The following is a 14,409-nucleotide window of genomic DNA, read 5'->3' as shown; positions in this document are numbered from 1 at the left end:
GAGTGACATCTGATATAAAGGGTGATGCCTCTCTCTTAACTGTATCCCTTGGTGTGGCCCACCTAAACCACGGGTCATCCAATTTTTTTAGCAATGATCACAACGTAGGATTACAGACCTAACAGTCAGAGTGGATCTCACATACACATCATAGTAGGTCCCCTAAGGGAGAGTTATTTCGTACCCACATGATGAGGTTGAGAGTCTCCAGCAGATATTTTCATATATATTTTAGGAAAGCACCTAAGAGCTTATGTGGGTTCCACCTTAGTGTTTAAGTAAAATCCACCCTGAACATTGAGGTGTGTCAATAATAATAATAATAATAAAGTAAAATGAAAAAATCAGCCCTGCTCATAAATAAAGTGGACGACACAATTGGAAACAATATAAAAGATAATGATCCTGAAGAGGATTTAGCTAGGGATAGAGATCCATGCTAATAGGCTGACCATAGAGAAACCTTTTAAACAAAAGACTCGTGAGCCTGTTGAGATTTTTAGTATGAATATTTACTTATTCAATTTAAAGCTATGCTTGCTTGGTTTGGATCCTAATTTGTTCAGACAGTTGTTATAGGGTAGCTTGTACATTGTACAAGGTTCCTGTAACACTTTTGAATGTGTTACACGATGAAGATGACCCACCTTCTGGAGGATGCGGGGCATGCCAGAGCCTATTACAATTCGATCTGAACCAAAAGCCAATGACCCTAAGTGGTTGTTTGATTTTTAATTTCCCTGGTCAATATTTGGAAATAAATAATTATGACTTTATACACATGTAATTGGCCAGGAATTACGTTTCGAAAATTGGTCCATAAAAACCATGCTATTACCGATTTAAATATGTGGGGCCCATCATGATATATGTGACTTATCCACACCATCCATCCTTTTTTAACAGCACATTTAAAAACATAAGCCCAAAAATGAGACAAACCCAAAGCTCAAGTGGACCACACCTTAGGAAACAATGGTCATAAAGACATCGACGGTTGAAAGTTGTTTTCTCCTTATGGCCCACATTGATCGATGTTTATTTGTTATCCTAAAATCCATCCCTACCATCAAGTGTGTCACCACACATTAGGCCCAAGGCCCAAAAATCAACCCCATTTGTGTCTCAGGTTGACCACACGGTTAGAAATAGTGTACAAAGCAACGTTCTCCCTCCAAACTCTTTCCATTTATTTGGCCCACCTGAATAATGGATGGGCCTGATGCTTGGGCCTCAGACCCAATTTTTGATGTGGTATCTAATGGTTGGAGTGGATTTTACATAATCATCATGATGGGCCTTGTAATCATCAAGAGTGATGTCTAATATCAAGGTAGACGCCTCTCTCCCGACTGTTTTCCTTGTGTGGCCCACCTAAATCACGGGTCATCCAATTTTTTTAGCCATGGTCATAATGTAGGATTACACACCTAACAGTTAGAGTGGATCTCATATTCACATCACGGTAGGTCCCCTAAACAATAGTGTCCCCAGGAGAGTTATTTCGTACACACATCATGAGGGTGAAGAGTTATATGTTTAGGAAAGTGGGTCGTAGCTTAGGTGGGCTTCACCTTAGTCTTTATGTCAAATCCACCCTCACTATCAAGTATGTCACATCATGTTAGGCACATGGCAAAAAAATCAACCTCATTCATAATTCAAGTGGGCGACGTGATTGGAAACAGACATGATCGGAAACAGTATATAGGACAATGATCCTAAAGAAGATTTGATTGGAATAGGGATCCATGTTAATATGCTGACCATCGAGGAACCTTTCAAACAAAAGCCCTGTTTAGTTGTTTGGTATAAATCCTTGCTTACTCGATTTGAAGCCATGCTTGCTTGTTTGGATCCTCACTTGTTCAGACGGTTGTTATAGCTTAGCTTGTGCATTGTACAAAGTTCCTGAAACACTTTCCATGTGTTACATAACAAAGATGACCCGACTTCCAAAGGAACTGTCTTTGGAGGACTAGGGAGTAGAATCGGGCAGTTGAGGCTCAAAGTTTACAAGAATTTCTTCATGTAGATGTGCATCCCTTGATCTTTAGGATTTGCAAAAACTCTTGTTGACCTTCTACTCGTTGCATTGTAAAATCAAATGAAGATTGCACATAGGTTACTTCAAGTGTGCCAAAGAAGGTGTTTGACTCAAAATTTGGTCGTTAATACATGTTTATAATGCAAGGCATGCCAAAGTCTATTACAACTGGATTCTAACCAAACACCACCTACAAATAAAATTGGGTGACTTGTGAAGTGAAGGGTTTATCCTTTTAATGAGTTCTTTTCATCTATTAGTCAAATAGACTTTTTCTCTGCATGATAGCGGAGATAATTCAATTCACACAATGTGAGAGTAGAATTAACAGAATTATATTAAATGAAATATAATAAAAAATTACAAATGTATCCCTCAATTATCCAGTGTCTATAGCATAGATAGTAAAGCCATATATCTAAGTCTTCCTTCATCTAGTGACTTAGGCGTAAACGAAAGGAATGACACTACTAAAAAGGAAAAAAAGTCATCTTTTGGAGATCTAATGGTTGACATAGAAGGAAGGGAATTATACTACTCCTAATTTAGGTCAGTCCAGCATATCAGCGTAGATAGATGGGATTACAATACTCATATGCTAAAGCTGGTCTAGCATAGCAGCGTCGACGGGTTGGATTATACTATTCGTTAGGATAAAATAAACAGTGTTACAGTATAAAGTTGATTTGTGTTAGGTTAGCGAGGGCCTGAAGCTCTTCAATCTTTCTCTTATTTATAGAATTTTGAGGTATATAATAGCTGAAGAGAGATCTGCATAGCTACTCTCATGTCTGCTAATGTGAAAAACTCATCTAGGCCTCAAGACGGTTGTGGCTTATTAAGTAACGCCACTTCTAGACATTTGTCATGGGTTAGTCATTGGTTGCCTGTACACCAAACTCCTATTATGTGAACAAGAGTCTCTCTCCTGACATCACGTGTTGGTGATCGTTATCTCCTTTTTCCACGCGAACATGTGCAGTACGCCATGAAACTCGGCCAACTTGGCGTTATTATTACTCCACTCCTTGAGCAATTTTGGCCATAAGGATATCACCTGCAACAGATTTATGGTTTAACCCTTGAACTCTTTTTACTACCCATTTTGCCATTGAAATATATGATATTTTTAAGCACCAAAATGGTAGTGCTAGAAATTGTACAGTACTGTTTGGTCTTTTAGTTTGTTTAAGTGTGCCCATTATTCAGTGAAACTCTTAACATTGTGGGCCCCACCATGGAAGTTCAATGCACCAAAAATTTCCCATATTCAATAATCTTTCTCCTTTCAATATATGGTTAATGAAGCATTGATAAAAAGAAAAATGTGACAACTGTTCCATTCAAGCAATCAATACCATTGCTAGGTCTTTCAAAACTAGGGTTTTTTTGTGCATAGGCCATCCACATAGTCCCATCATTCCCACATTCTGGATTGCTGTTGTAAGAATTCTATAAAGTGGGCCTTCTTGATCAAGGGTTTGGATTATCCTAAGGGTTGGATAATGTGATCAAGTGTACCAGTGAGCCTCACAAAATTGTGATGCATCCAGAAATTCATGTAGGGGTGAGATGCTAGAACTATAACACAAATATAGTAATCAAGTGGAACCCGGATTGCAATTGTGTGGAGCCTTGGGGAGAGGAGTTTTGATGGGTTTCCAACTCCTCTACCTTCAACATATATAAAACAGCGCTCGGTCCCAAATCCAACACCATCGACAAAAGCTTCAGCCTCATCACAGCTTATATAAGGGTGTAAGGAGAGGAAGTGATGTAGAGCGGGTCGCGGACAGTTACATGGCCAAGATGGATCAGAAAAGGCCCGGTCGACGACAGAAGTGATCCAGACCATCGAACCTTAAATCGGGCGTATCTTGCAATCCGGAATGAGTTACCTGACGTAAAATATATGATTTTGGGGTAAAACGAGCTACTGAAGGCAACTAACCCTGCTGTGCAGGGTTGCGTAGCCCGAAATTACGAAAAACCCCTGGATCGACGATCGTTTCCCTATTTTAATTTCGTTTTTACTATAAATAATAAGTTTTAGTTTGATTATAACTCTTCATCCATCGGGCTTTAGGAGTTGCGCCCAACATGAAAAGAGCTTAGAATAATTAGGAGAACGGTTTGGTGAAGCCAAATAGGACACTTACTATTTTTAGCCGAAAACCTCGCGCACTAGTAGACATCACGACCGTCTATAAATAGTAAGTTTACTATTTATAGTAAGTCGCGGATTCTAGGAGTTTGAGTTGTAGTTTGATTCTAATTTCTTTCCCATTGATTGGTACCCCTATTTAAAGGGTTGTGAACTCGTTTTTATTAATCAATTAATCAATTTCGAATTTATTAAAATTTATTTCTATTTTCTGCTTTCTTTCCTCGTGGATTCGAGAAGTCTCTGTGAGGAGTCCAGAGAAGCTCCGTGGATTCGGAGTAGTTATCCTCATCACGTTCATCCCTGCGTCAATTGGTATCAGAGCGAGGATTCCCCTCGGGCCGATGGCAAACAACGAAGGTATGAATCAAAATCCTGTGGACGGTGATCCAGGGATTCGTTATCTTTCAGAAAGAATGAAAGCTTTCCACCGGGAGAGTCAGTTGACCATGCAAAGGCTGCAAGCAACTCTCCACCGTCTTGCGGATGCGCTACTTCCGCCCCGAGCCCTAGGCGGTACTCCACCACCCATGGTTGCTGTACGACACAACCCCGATTTTCGTAGAGCCTACCAGTGGCAAACCATAGGGCTACACCAGATGATTCAAGTTCTAGCGACAAGGACCTTAATGAAGGTTTTGCTCGACGACCAATCCATGAAGGTGATCATCTAGATCGTGCTGAAAGAGACTATCGAGGTAAGGCTGAACTTCCTAGTTTTAACGGTTTATTACGTATAGAAGATTTTCTCGATTGGCTAGCCGAAGTAGAGAGATATTTTGATTACATGGACGTGCCAGATCATAAAAGGGTAAAATTAGTAGCATTTAAATTAAAATCTGGTGCTTCTGCAAGGTAGGAACAATTACAACTCTCACGAGCCCGACAGAACAAGGTGCTCATCTCATCATGGCCACGGATGAGACGTCTTCTTCGATCTCGATTTCTCCCCAGTGATTATGAGCAGATATTATTCTAGCAATATCAAAATTGTAGACAAGAAAATCGAACAGTCATAGATTACACTGAAGAATTTCAACGGCTAGCTACACGAAACGATCTGTCAGAATCTAAGTCATAGAAGGTAGCACGATTTATAGGTGGGTTGCGACCGACAATTCAGGACCAAATTCAGATGTACCCGGTCAGGACTATGGATGAAGCAGTTCAATTAGTGGGTAGGGCAGAAACATAACTTGCAAGAGCTCCTGTTCGTCCATATCCTTCAACTCGACCCCCCATGACGGGTCCTACGCAGGATCCAGTGCTGCCATGAGGAAAAGACCCAGTACCTCAACTTCCTACAACCGCAAACCGTGATACGGGGAGCGGCTCATCCAGACCTCAACGTGCAGCACCCACAACAGCGGGTCCGAGTAGGATTCCAAATCCTTATGCACGGCCAAGGTCGAACAATTGTTACCGCTGTGGCCAACCAGGTCACTTATCAAACACTTGTCCTCAACGTCCCGCAGCACATTTGACTATAAAGGAAGGAGGCATTGAAGATGAGGTCGTAGAAGAAGACCATCACTTTGATGAACATGAACAAATCACTGAAGAAATAGCAGGTGGTGATAAAATGACGGGCGAAGATCGTGGTGAATTTCTAGTTGTGAGGCGATTACTGTATGCCCCACGAAAGGAATTACATCCACAACGACACAATATATTTCGTACTCGGTGCACCGTCAACGGAAAGGTATGTAATGTGATCATAGACAGTGGTAGTAGCGAGAATATCGTCTCGAGAGTGATGGTGGAAAAGTTGCGGCTACTAACGATGAAACATCCTTCCCCGTACTCAATCGGCTGGATAGAAAAGGTGAATGAGACCAAGGTAACTGAGCAATGCACTATCTCGTTTTCAATTGGTAAAAATTATAAGGATCAAATATTTTGTGACGTGGTCGATATGGAAGCTTGTCATATGTTACTCCGTCGACCCTGGCAGTCGGACCGTGATGCGACCCATAGGGGACGAGATAATGTTTACGTATTCGTCAAGGATAGTCGAAAAATAATCCTTGCCCCTATGACACCAGAGAACCACCCTGAAGCCTCTAAAGTGGAGGGGAGTTCCCTCTTGACCATTCGGGATTTTTTAGAGGAATCCAAGGAAACCGGCGAGGTATACGCCGTAGTAGTGAAGGGCGAGGAAGAGGAACCCTCAAACATCCCTCCAAGTTTAAGACTGTTGCTAAACGAATTCAAAGAAGTCTGGCCTGAGGATTTACCTAATGGATTGCCCCCCATGAGGGACATCCAACATCACATAGACCTCGTTCCTGAGGCTAGCCTGCCCAATCGCCCTCATTATCGGATGAGTCCGAAGGAGTGTGAGATACTTCAGGGGCAAGTGGAGGAATTGATCCGTAAGGGTCTCTTGAGAGAGATCATGAGCCCATGTGTCGTACCAGCATTATTAACGCCAAAAAAAGATGGAAGCTGGCGCATGTGTGTCGACAGCCGAGCAATCAACAAAATTACCATCAAATATCGATTCCCAATACCACGATTGGACGACATGCTCGATATGTTAGAAGGGGCCAAGGTGTTCTCTAAACTAGATCTAAGAAGCGGGTACCATCAGATTCGTATTCGACCCGGTGATGAGTGGAAGACGGCATTCAAGACCAAGGAAGGGTTGCATGAGTAGCTGGTCATGCCCTTCGGCCTATCGAACGCACCAAGTACTTTTATGCGTTTGATGAATCAAGTTCTAAAACCGTTCACTGGCCGATTTGTGGTAGTATATTTTGATGACATATTGATATATAGCCAGGATGAGGCAGAGCACAAAAAACATCTCAAGCAGGTGCAACAGGTCCTACAAATTAACAAGTTGTATCTCAACTTGAAGAAGTATAGTTTTTTAACTGACAGCCTGTTGTTTCTAAGATTTGTTGTAACGTCCACAAGCATTCGTGTGGACGATGAAAAGGTGCAAGCTATTAGGGAATGGCCGATCCCGACAAACATTCATGAGGTGAGGAGTTTTCATGGGTTGGCGACTTTCTATCGTCGATTTGTGCGAGATTTTATCACCATAGTCGCACCTATAACAAATTGCATGAAAAAAGGACCGTTCCAATGGACCGATAAAGCTGATAAGAGCTTTCATGAGATCAAGCATCGTTTGTCTATAACACCGGTCTTGGTGCTTCCTAATTTCGACAAATTGTTTGAGGTTGAGTGTGACGCTTCATACGTCGGAATTGGAGGAGTATTATCACAGGAAGGCAGGCCGGTAGCCTTCTACAGTGAGAAGCTCAGCGAAGCCCGAAAGAAGTGGTCGACTTATGAGCTTGAGTTGTACGCAGTTGTTCAGGCACTGTGACATTGGTGGCATTATCTGAATCAAAGAGAGTTTGTTTCTAAATTGATCATCAAACTTTAAAGTTTATTAATAGTCAGTCTAACGTGAATCGTGTGCATGCTAGATGGGTTGCAATTTTAAAGGAATTCACATTCGTTCTGAAGCACAAGTCAGGGCAATAAAAGAAGGTGTCTGATGCACTTAGTCGTCGTACATCACTACTAATTACAATGAGCAACGAGGTAGTCAGCTTCGACTGTCTCAAGGAGCTGTATGCCGAGGATGAGGACTTCAAAGATTCTTGGATGAAGTGTCAAGAAGGTCACCTTAGTGACCTTCATATACAGGATGATTTTCTCTTCAAAGGGAATCGATTGTGCATCCCCCAAAGTTCTCTGAGGGAGCAGATTATTCAGGAGCTACATGGAGGTGGCCTTGGTGGACACCTGAGGCGAGACAAGACGCGGGCTCTTGTGGAAGAGCAGTATCACTGGCCGCAGTTAGTACACGATGTGGGAAAAGCCGTACAACGTTGTCATGTTTGTCAGACCTCCAAGGGGCAATCTCAGAATACGGGCCTCTACACCCCGTTACTTGTTCCTGACGGTCCTTGGGAGGATTTATCAATGAACTTCGTGCTTGGTCTCCCACAAACACAACGTGGCATGGATTCAGTGTTCGTGGTGGTAGATCGTTTCTCCAAGATGGCACACTTTATCCCATGCAAGAAGACCCTCGATGCAACACACGTGGCGAATTTATTTTTCAGGAAAGTCGTACGGCTACACGGGGTCCCCAAGACCATTACTTCCGATCGTGACACGAAGTTCATTAGCCACTTTTGGCGGACTTTATGGAATCGATTTGATACTCGACTTCAATTCAGCAGTGCTTACCACCCACAGACTGATGGGCAGACCGAAGTTGTGAATCGCACATTGGGAAACCTCCTTCGTTGTATTTCAGGAGAAAAATCGAAGCAGTGGGATTTGGTCTTATCTCAAGCAGAGTTTGCATTCAACAACATGGTGAACCGCTCGACAGGAAGATCATCGTTCCAGATTATCTACGGACGAGTGCCTCGCCACACACTTGACTTAGTCCCTCTGCCCAAGCACCCAGGCACGAGCATTGCAGCAGAACATATGGCAGACAAGATCATGGGCATCCATGCGGAAGTGCAGACCAAGCTACATGCCTCGAACGAGAAGTATAAGGAACAAGCGGACAAGCACCGGCGACAAAAAGTGTTCGAGGTGGGCGACCGCGTTATGGTCCATCTGTACAAAGAGAGATTTTCGACCGGGACGTATAACAAGTTGAAAAATAAGAAGATTGGACCGGTACCAATCATCTGAAAGATCAATGATAATGCTTATATTGTTGATCTTCCAGACAACATGGCAATCTCACAGACTTTCAATGTCGCGGACCTGACCGAGTATCATGAACCAGAACATGACAAGAACTAGAGGACGAGTTCTTTTGAAGTGGAGGAGACTGATGTAGAGCGGGTCGCGGACAGTTACATGGCCAAGATGGATCAGAAAAGGCCTGGTCGATGACAGAAGTGATCTAGACCATCAAACCTTAAATCGGGCGTATCTTGCAATCCGGAATGAGTTACCTGACGTAAAATATATGATTTTGGGGTAGAACGAGCTACTGAAGCCAACCAACCCTGCTATGCCGGGTTATGCAGCCCAAAATTACGAAAACTTGGATCCATGGTCGTTTCCCTGTTTTAATTTCGTTTTTACTATAAATAGTAAGTTTTAGTTTGATTATAACTCTTCATTCGTCGAGCTTTAGGAGTTGCGCCCAATGTGAAAAGAGCTTAGAATAATTAGGAGAACGGTTTGGTGAAGCCAAATAGGACACTTACTATTTTTGGCCGAAAACCTCGCGCACTAGTAGACATCACGACCGTCTATAAATAGTAAGTTTACTATTTATAGTAAGTCGCGGATTCTAGGAGTTTGAGTTGTAGTTTGATTCTGATTTCTTTCCCATTGCTCGGTACCCCTATTTAAAGGGTTGTGAACTCATTTTTATTAATCAATTAATCAATTTCGAATTTATTAAAATTTATTTCTATTTTCTACTTTCTTTCCTCGTGGATTCGAGAAGTCTCTGTGAGGAGTCCAGAGAAGCTCCGTGGATTCGGAGTAGTTATCCTCATCACGTTCATCCCTGCGTCAGGAAGACTTTGGCATCCTATCTACAGCAATGACCTCTCAGTCAAGTACGCCATGTATTCAGTTTTCTTGATCTCCATATCTAATGCATAGCACAGTCCTTGCAATTCCACATAAAGTCTTACGGTTGCATCATGTGCCCCCACTTGTACAATCTTGAAATCCAAATGTATTGTACACCTCTGAAATACCTCCCTATAATGGTTGCAACTTGTAACATTATTTTTCTTTTTTTGGAACTCAATACAACCACTTTCATGGTCGATTAAACTCAATAAGGTCATTTGCTTGCATGTGCAAACCTACAACACTGCAGCCGATTCAGTACTAGGGAAATCTGTAGAACTAGCAATAGAGAAACTAGTTGAAGAGCGGAAGAGACACCGCCCTCTAAGAAGAGGAAGCATAAAGCAGTAGAGCCCTCGCAGCCTGAAGAGGTTGGAGAAGAAGGAGAAAAAGAAGAAGAAGAGAAAGCATGAGGAAACAGAGGAGGGAGTAGCAAGTGTCTAGGTTGAGGAACAAGAAGTTGAAACTCGAAGCAAGAAGAAAGAGAAAAGGAAGAAGGAGAAGAAGAGCGAGTGACGTTGTGGGGTGTGCACGCGAGATTTCTACATGAAGCAAGAGGCTAACAATTTGTTGTATTAGATGTCTTAAATCAAGTTTGTTATTAGGCCTATCAATGCAATCGACAGACTGTTCAATGTCACCTTCAATGACATCATACAGTGCTCGATCCCATCGAGATTTTTTGAATTTTCTCCAGTTGGTCGCTGACCTATCTTGCCATTTTTTCGATGCCATCGAAGGGTGTTCGATTGCACCTTCGATGACTTTGAACATGGCCCAATTCAATCAAGATATTTTGAAAATTCAAGTTTTGTCTTTAGATGTTTGGGTGTTAGTTCAATACCATCGACCTGGCTTCGATGCCATCAAAGGATAAGTTTCGATGACATCGAAGGGTGTTCGATGCCATCCAACTGATCGGCGTAGATTTTCTTAAAGTTGCAAATTTGCAGGTTTTGTTTCCTTTTCTGATTGGGTTTTCTCCAAAGGCTATATATTGGAGTGCAATCGGAATTGAGATGGGATAGGATGCAAGTGTTCTAGGCTTTTTAAATCATCTAAAGGTTTCAAAGGGATGTAGTAAGGGGGAGATTTGAGGTTGTTCGAATCGGGTAAACTCTTTCTCTTTGTAATCTTTGCTTTCATAGTGATCATCTGTCGATTTGTGCCATCGCTTTTTTCCCAAAAGGGTTTTTACCACGTTAAAATAGATGTGTTCTTCTCCCTTTTGCTTGGTGCTTTTGGATTACTATCCTTTATTCATTTTTGTGTGCTTCCATAATCCCCCTAACAAGTGGTATCAGAGATAAAATTGGGGCGCATGCTTGAATCAGAAGGATTAGTATCAATGGGAAACGATAAATATGATATTGAGAAGTACCGAGGCAAAAATAATTTTGAATTATTGAAGGTTAAGATGATAAGCCTATTAATTAAGCAAGGCAGATGGGGCTCTTGAGGAGCGACGACCATCTATAAGTGACGAAGACTGAAATACTCTTGATAAGAATGTCTTATCCTCTATCCGATTGTGTCTCACAGATGAGGTTCTCTACAATGTTTTGAGGGAGAAAACCGCAGCGAGTTTGTGGGCAAAGTTAGAGAACGTTTATGCAAAAAAGAACCTTAAGAATCGCCTACACTTGAAGCTATAGTTGTTTAACCTCAGGATGGCAGAGGGTGGAGATGTGGAGGCCCACATCAGTAGTTTTAATAAGTTGATTTGCAAATTGCTAAACATAGAGGAAGTGGTCAAAGATGAAGATCAGGCATATATTTTGATGAATTCTCTTTTGGCTTCGTATGAGTCATTCAGGAACTCATTGTACACCAATAATTAGTTCCTGAGTGTGGACACCGTTATCTCATCCCTCTAGGGGAAGGTTATGAGAAAGATAAACGGTAGCATAGGGACCTCTTTTGATGCACTACTTACGAGAGACAGGAATGCTGAGCGAGATATAGGATTTTCAAGGTCGATATCCAAATCCAAGAGCAAGGGCAAATGGAGGTTAAAGTGCTGAAACTGTGGGATGATAAGACACATGAAGAAAGATTGTGCAAATTCTAAATTAAAAAAAGAAGACTCTGAGGCTTCTTCCAGGGAGGCCAACGCTGCCACGTCTGATGAACGTACAAGTAGATTCTAAACATATGGGCATCTTACCACATGACTCCTCATCGGAGTTAGTTCACTAAGTACAGATAGTGAGATGGTAGATAGGTGTTTATGGGCAATAACATTGCCTGTAATGTTGTGGCTATTGGTATGGTGCTCATCAAAATGTTTGATGGGACAGATCATAACCTAACCGAGGTGAGGCACGTTCTCGACATGAAAAAGAGTTTGATTTCTTTCAGTACACTTGAGGCAATAGGATTCAAGTTCATTGAATTTGATGTTGCCCTTAAAGTATCTAAGAGGGCACTTGTGATTATAAAAGCGCAGAGGCTCAAAAACCTTTACAGGTTGATCGGGAGCACTTCAACAGGTGGAGTTTCAGTGGTCGTAGCGAATTCCACTTCTACTTATAAGTAGCATGCTCATCTGAGCCACATAAGTAAGCAGGGCATGAAGGCTGAGACTGATGCGCAGATAAAAGTACAGGAGCAGGTGGAGAAGCTACCTATGAGAAGAAACCTACCGCGTAATGGCAAGTTACCGGCAAGATAAAGGGACGACTCTAATATCGCATATGCCCCATTACATATGATGGGGACCCGTCTACTATTTAGGAGGCTCTTGATGAGCTTGATGCATAAAAGTGGTGGCTATGGACGATGAGATTGACCCTTTAAACAAGAACCACACATGGGAGCTAGTGGAGCTTTCAATAAGCCGAAAAGCGATTGAATGCAAGTGGTTATTCAAAAGGAAATATGATAAATATAAAGCGAGGCTGGTAATGAATGCTCAAAGAGAATGAATTGACTTCATAAAGATATTTGCATCGGTTGTTAAGTAGGTATCTATCAAATTCGTATTGGCGTTAGTTGTTCAATACGATCTCGAGCTGGAATAGATGGATGTCAAGACTGCATTCATACACAGGGAGTTAGAAGAGCAGATCTACATGAAACAACTATAGGGTGACGAAGTTAAAGGGGGAGAGAACAAAGTTTGTAGGTTAATGAGGTCATTATATGGCCTAAAACAATCGCTTAGGCAGTGGTATAAAAATTTTTATTATTTCATATTGAGTCAGAAATTTACCAGGAGTGAATGTGATCACTATGTCTATTACAAGACACTGAGTGAAGAAAAATTCATCATCCTAGTATTGTATATTGATAATATGTTGATCGCCAATCATGATATGTCTGAAATCGATATACTGAAGACTCAGTTATCATGGACATTCGAGATGAAAGATCTAGGGGTTGCAAAGAGAATTCTCGGCATAGATATTCATATAGACAGGAAGAGGAGCAGGCTTTGGTTATCACAGGCAGAATACCTTGAAAAAGTGTTGATCAAGTATGGGATAGACCAGGCAAAGCCAGTGAGCGTTCCCCACATAGCTCGCTTCAAGCATTCTTCAGAACAATGTCCCAAAACTAATGAAGAAAAGCAAGATATGTCTTATGTGCCTTATTCGAATGTGGTTGACAGTTTAACGTATGTCATGGTCTGTATGAGACCGGATATTTCGTAAGTAGTCGGTATTGTAAGCAAATACATGTCAAACCCTAGCAAGTAACATTAGGAAGCGATGAAATGACTACTTCGATACATTCGAGGTACAAAAGACTACTTCTTAACTTTTGAGAAAATAGAGAAAAAGTTGGTAGGGTATATAGTTTAAACTATGCAGGCGGTGTGGATTCCAGAAAGTCGACTTCAGGTTTCTCGTGTACTAGTGGATGGAGCAATTAGTTGGATATCGAAGCTGCAGTCCGTGATGGTTCTTTCCACAACCGAAACTGAGTATATGGCAGTGATGGAAGCATTTAAAGAATGTGTTTCATTTAGAGGCATGATAAATCAGTTAGGGCTTCAATAAGAGGCCGTGTCGGTTACTTGTGGCAGCGAGAGCACTATCAATTTAGTTAAAATTTCTATTTATCACTCCCGTACTAAACACATTGATATTCGTCACTATTTTATTCGACAGGTGCTTGAGGTAGGAGGTGTGACTCTGGAGAAGATTCACAACAGCATGAATCTAGCGAATATGCTCACCAAGGTGATTCCTACGGAGAAGTTCAAGTTCTGTGCAACTTCTCTGGGCTTGGTGATGTCATAAAGGAAGATGGAGTGTACACGAGAAGTAATGATGGATTTATGATGCGAGGTAGAGATAAGTGAAGAGGACAACAAGCTACAAGTTTGATGATTGAAGATATGGTAGAGATTATTGTAATAGATGTTTTAAATTGAGTTTATTACTGGGCATGTTGATGCAATCGACGAACTGTTCGATGTCACCTTCAATGACATCGAACAGTGCTCGATCCCATTGAGATTTTTCGAATTTTCTCCAGTTGGTCACTGACCCAAACCTATCTTGGCATTTTTTCAATGCCATCAAAGGGTGTTCGATTACACCTTCGATGACATCGAACAAGGCCCGATGCAATCAAGATATTTCGAAAAATCAGGTTTTGCCTCTAG

The sequence above is a fragment of the Magnolia sinica genome, chromosome 17 (assembly GCF_029962835.1).
Source record: "Magnolia sinica isolate HGM2019 chromosome 17, MsV1, whole genome shotgun sequence".
In the NCBI taxonomy this organism is placed as follows: domain Eukaryota; kingdom Viridiplantae; phylum Streptophyta; class Magnoliopsida; order Magnoliales; family Magnoliaceae; genus Magnolia; species Magnolia sinica.
The sequence above is the reverse complement of the archived record's forward strand: the minus strand, read 5'-3'. Positions refer to the sequence as shown.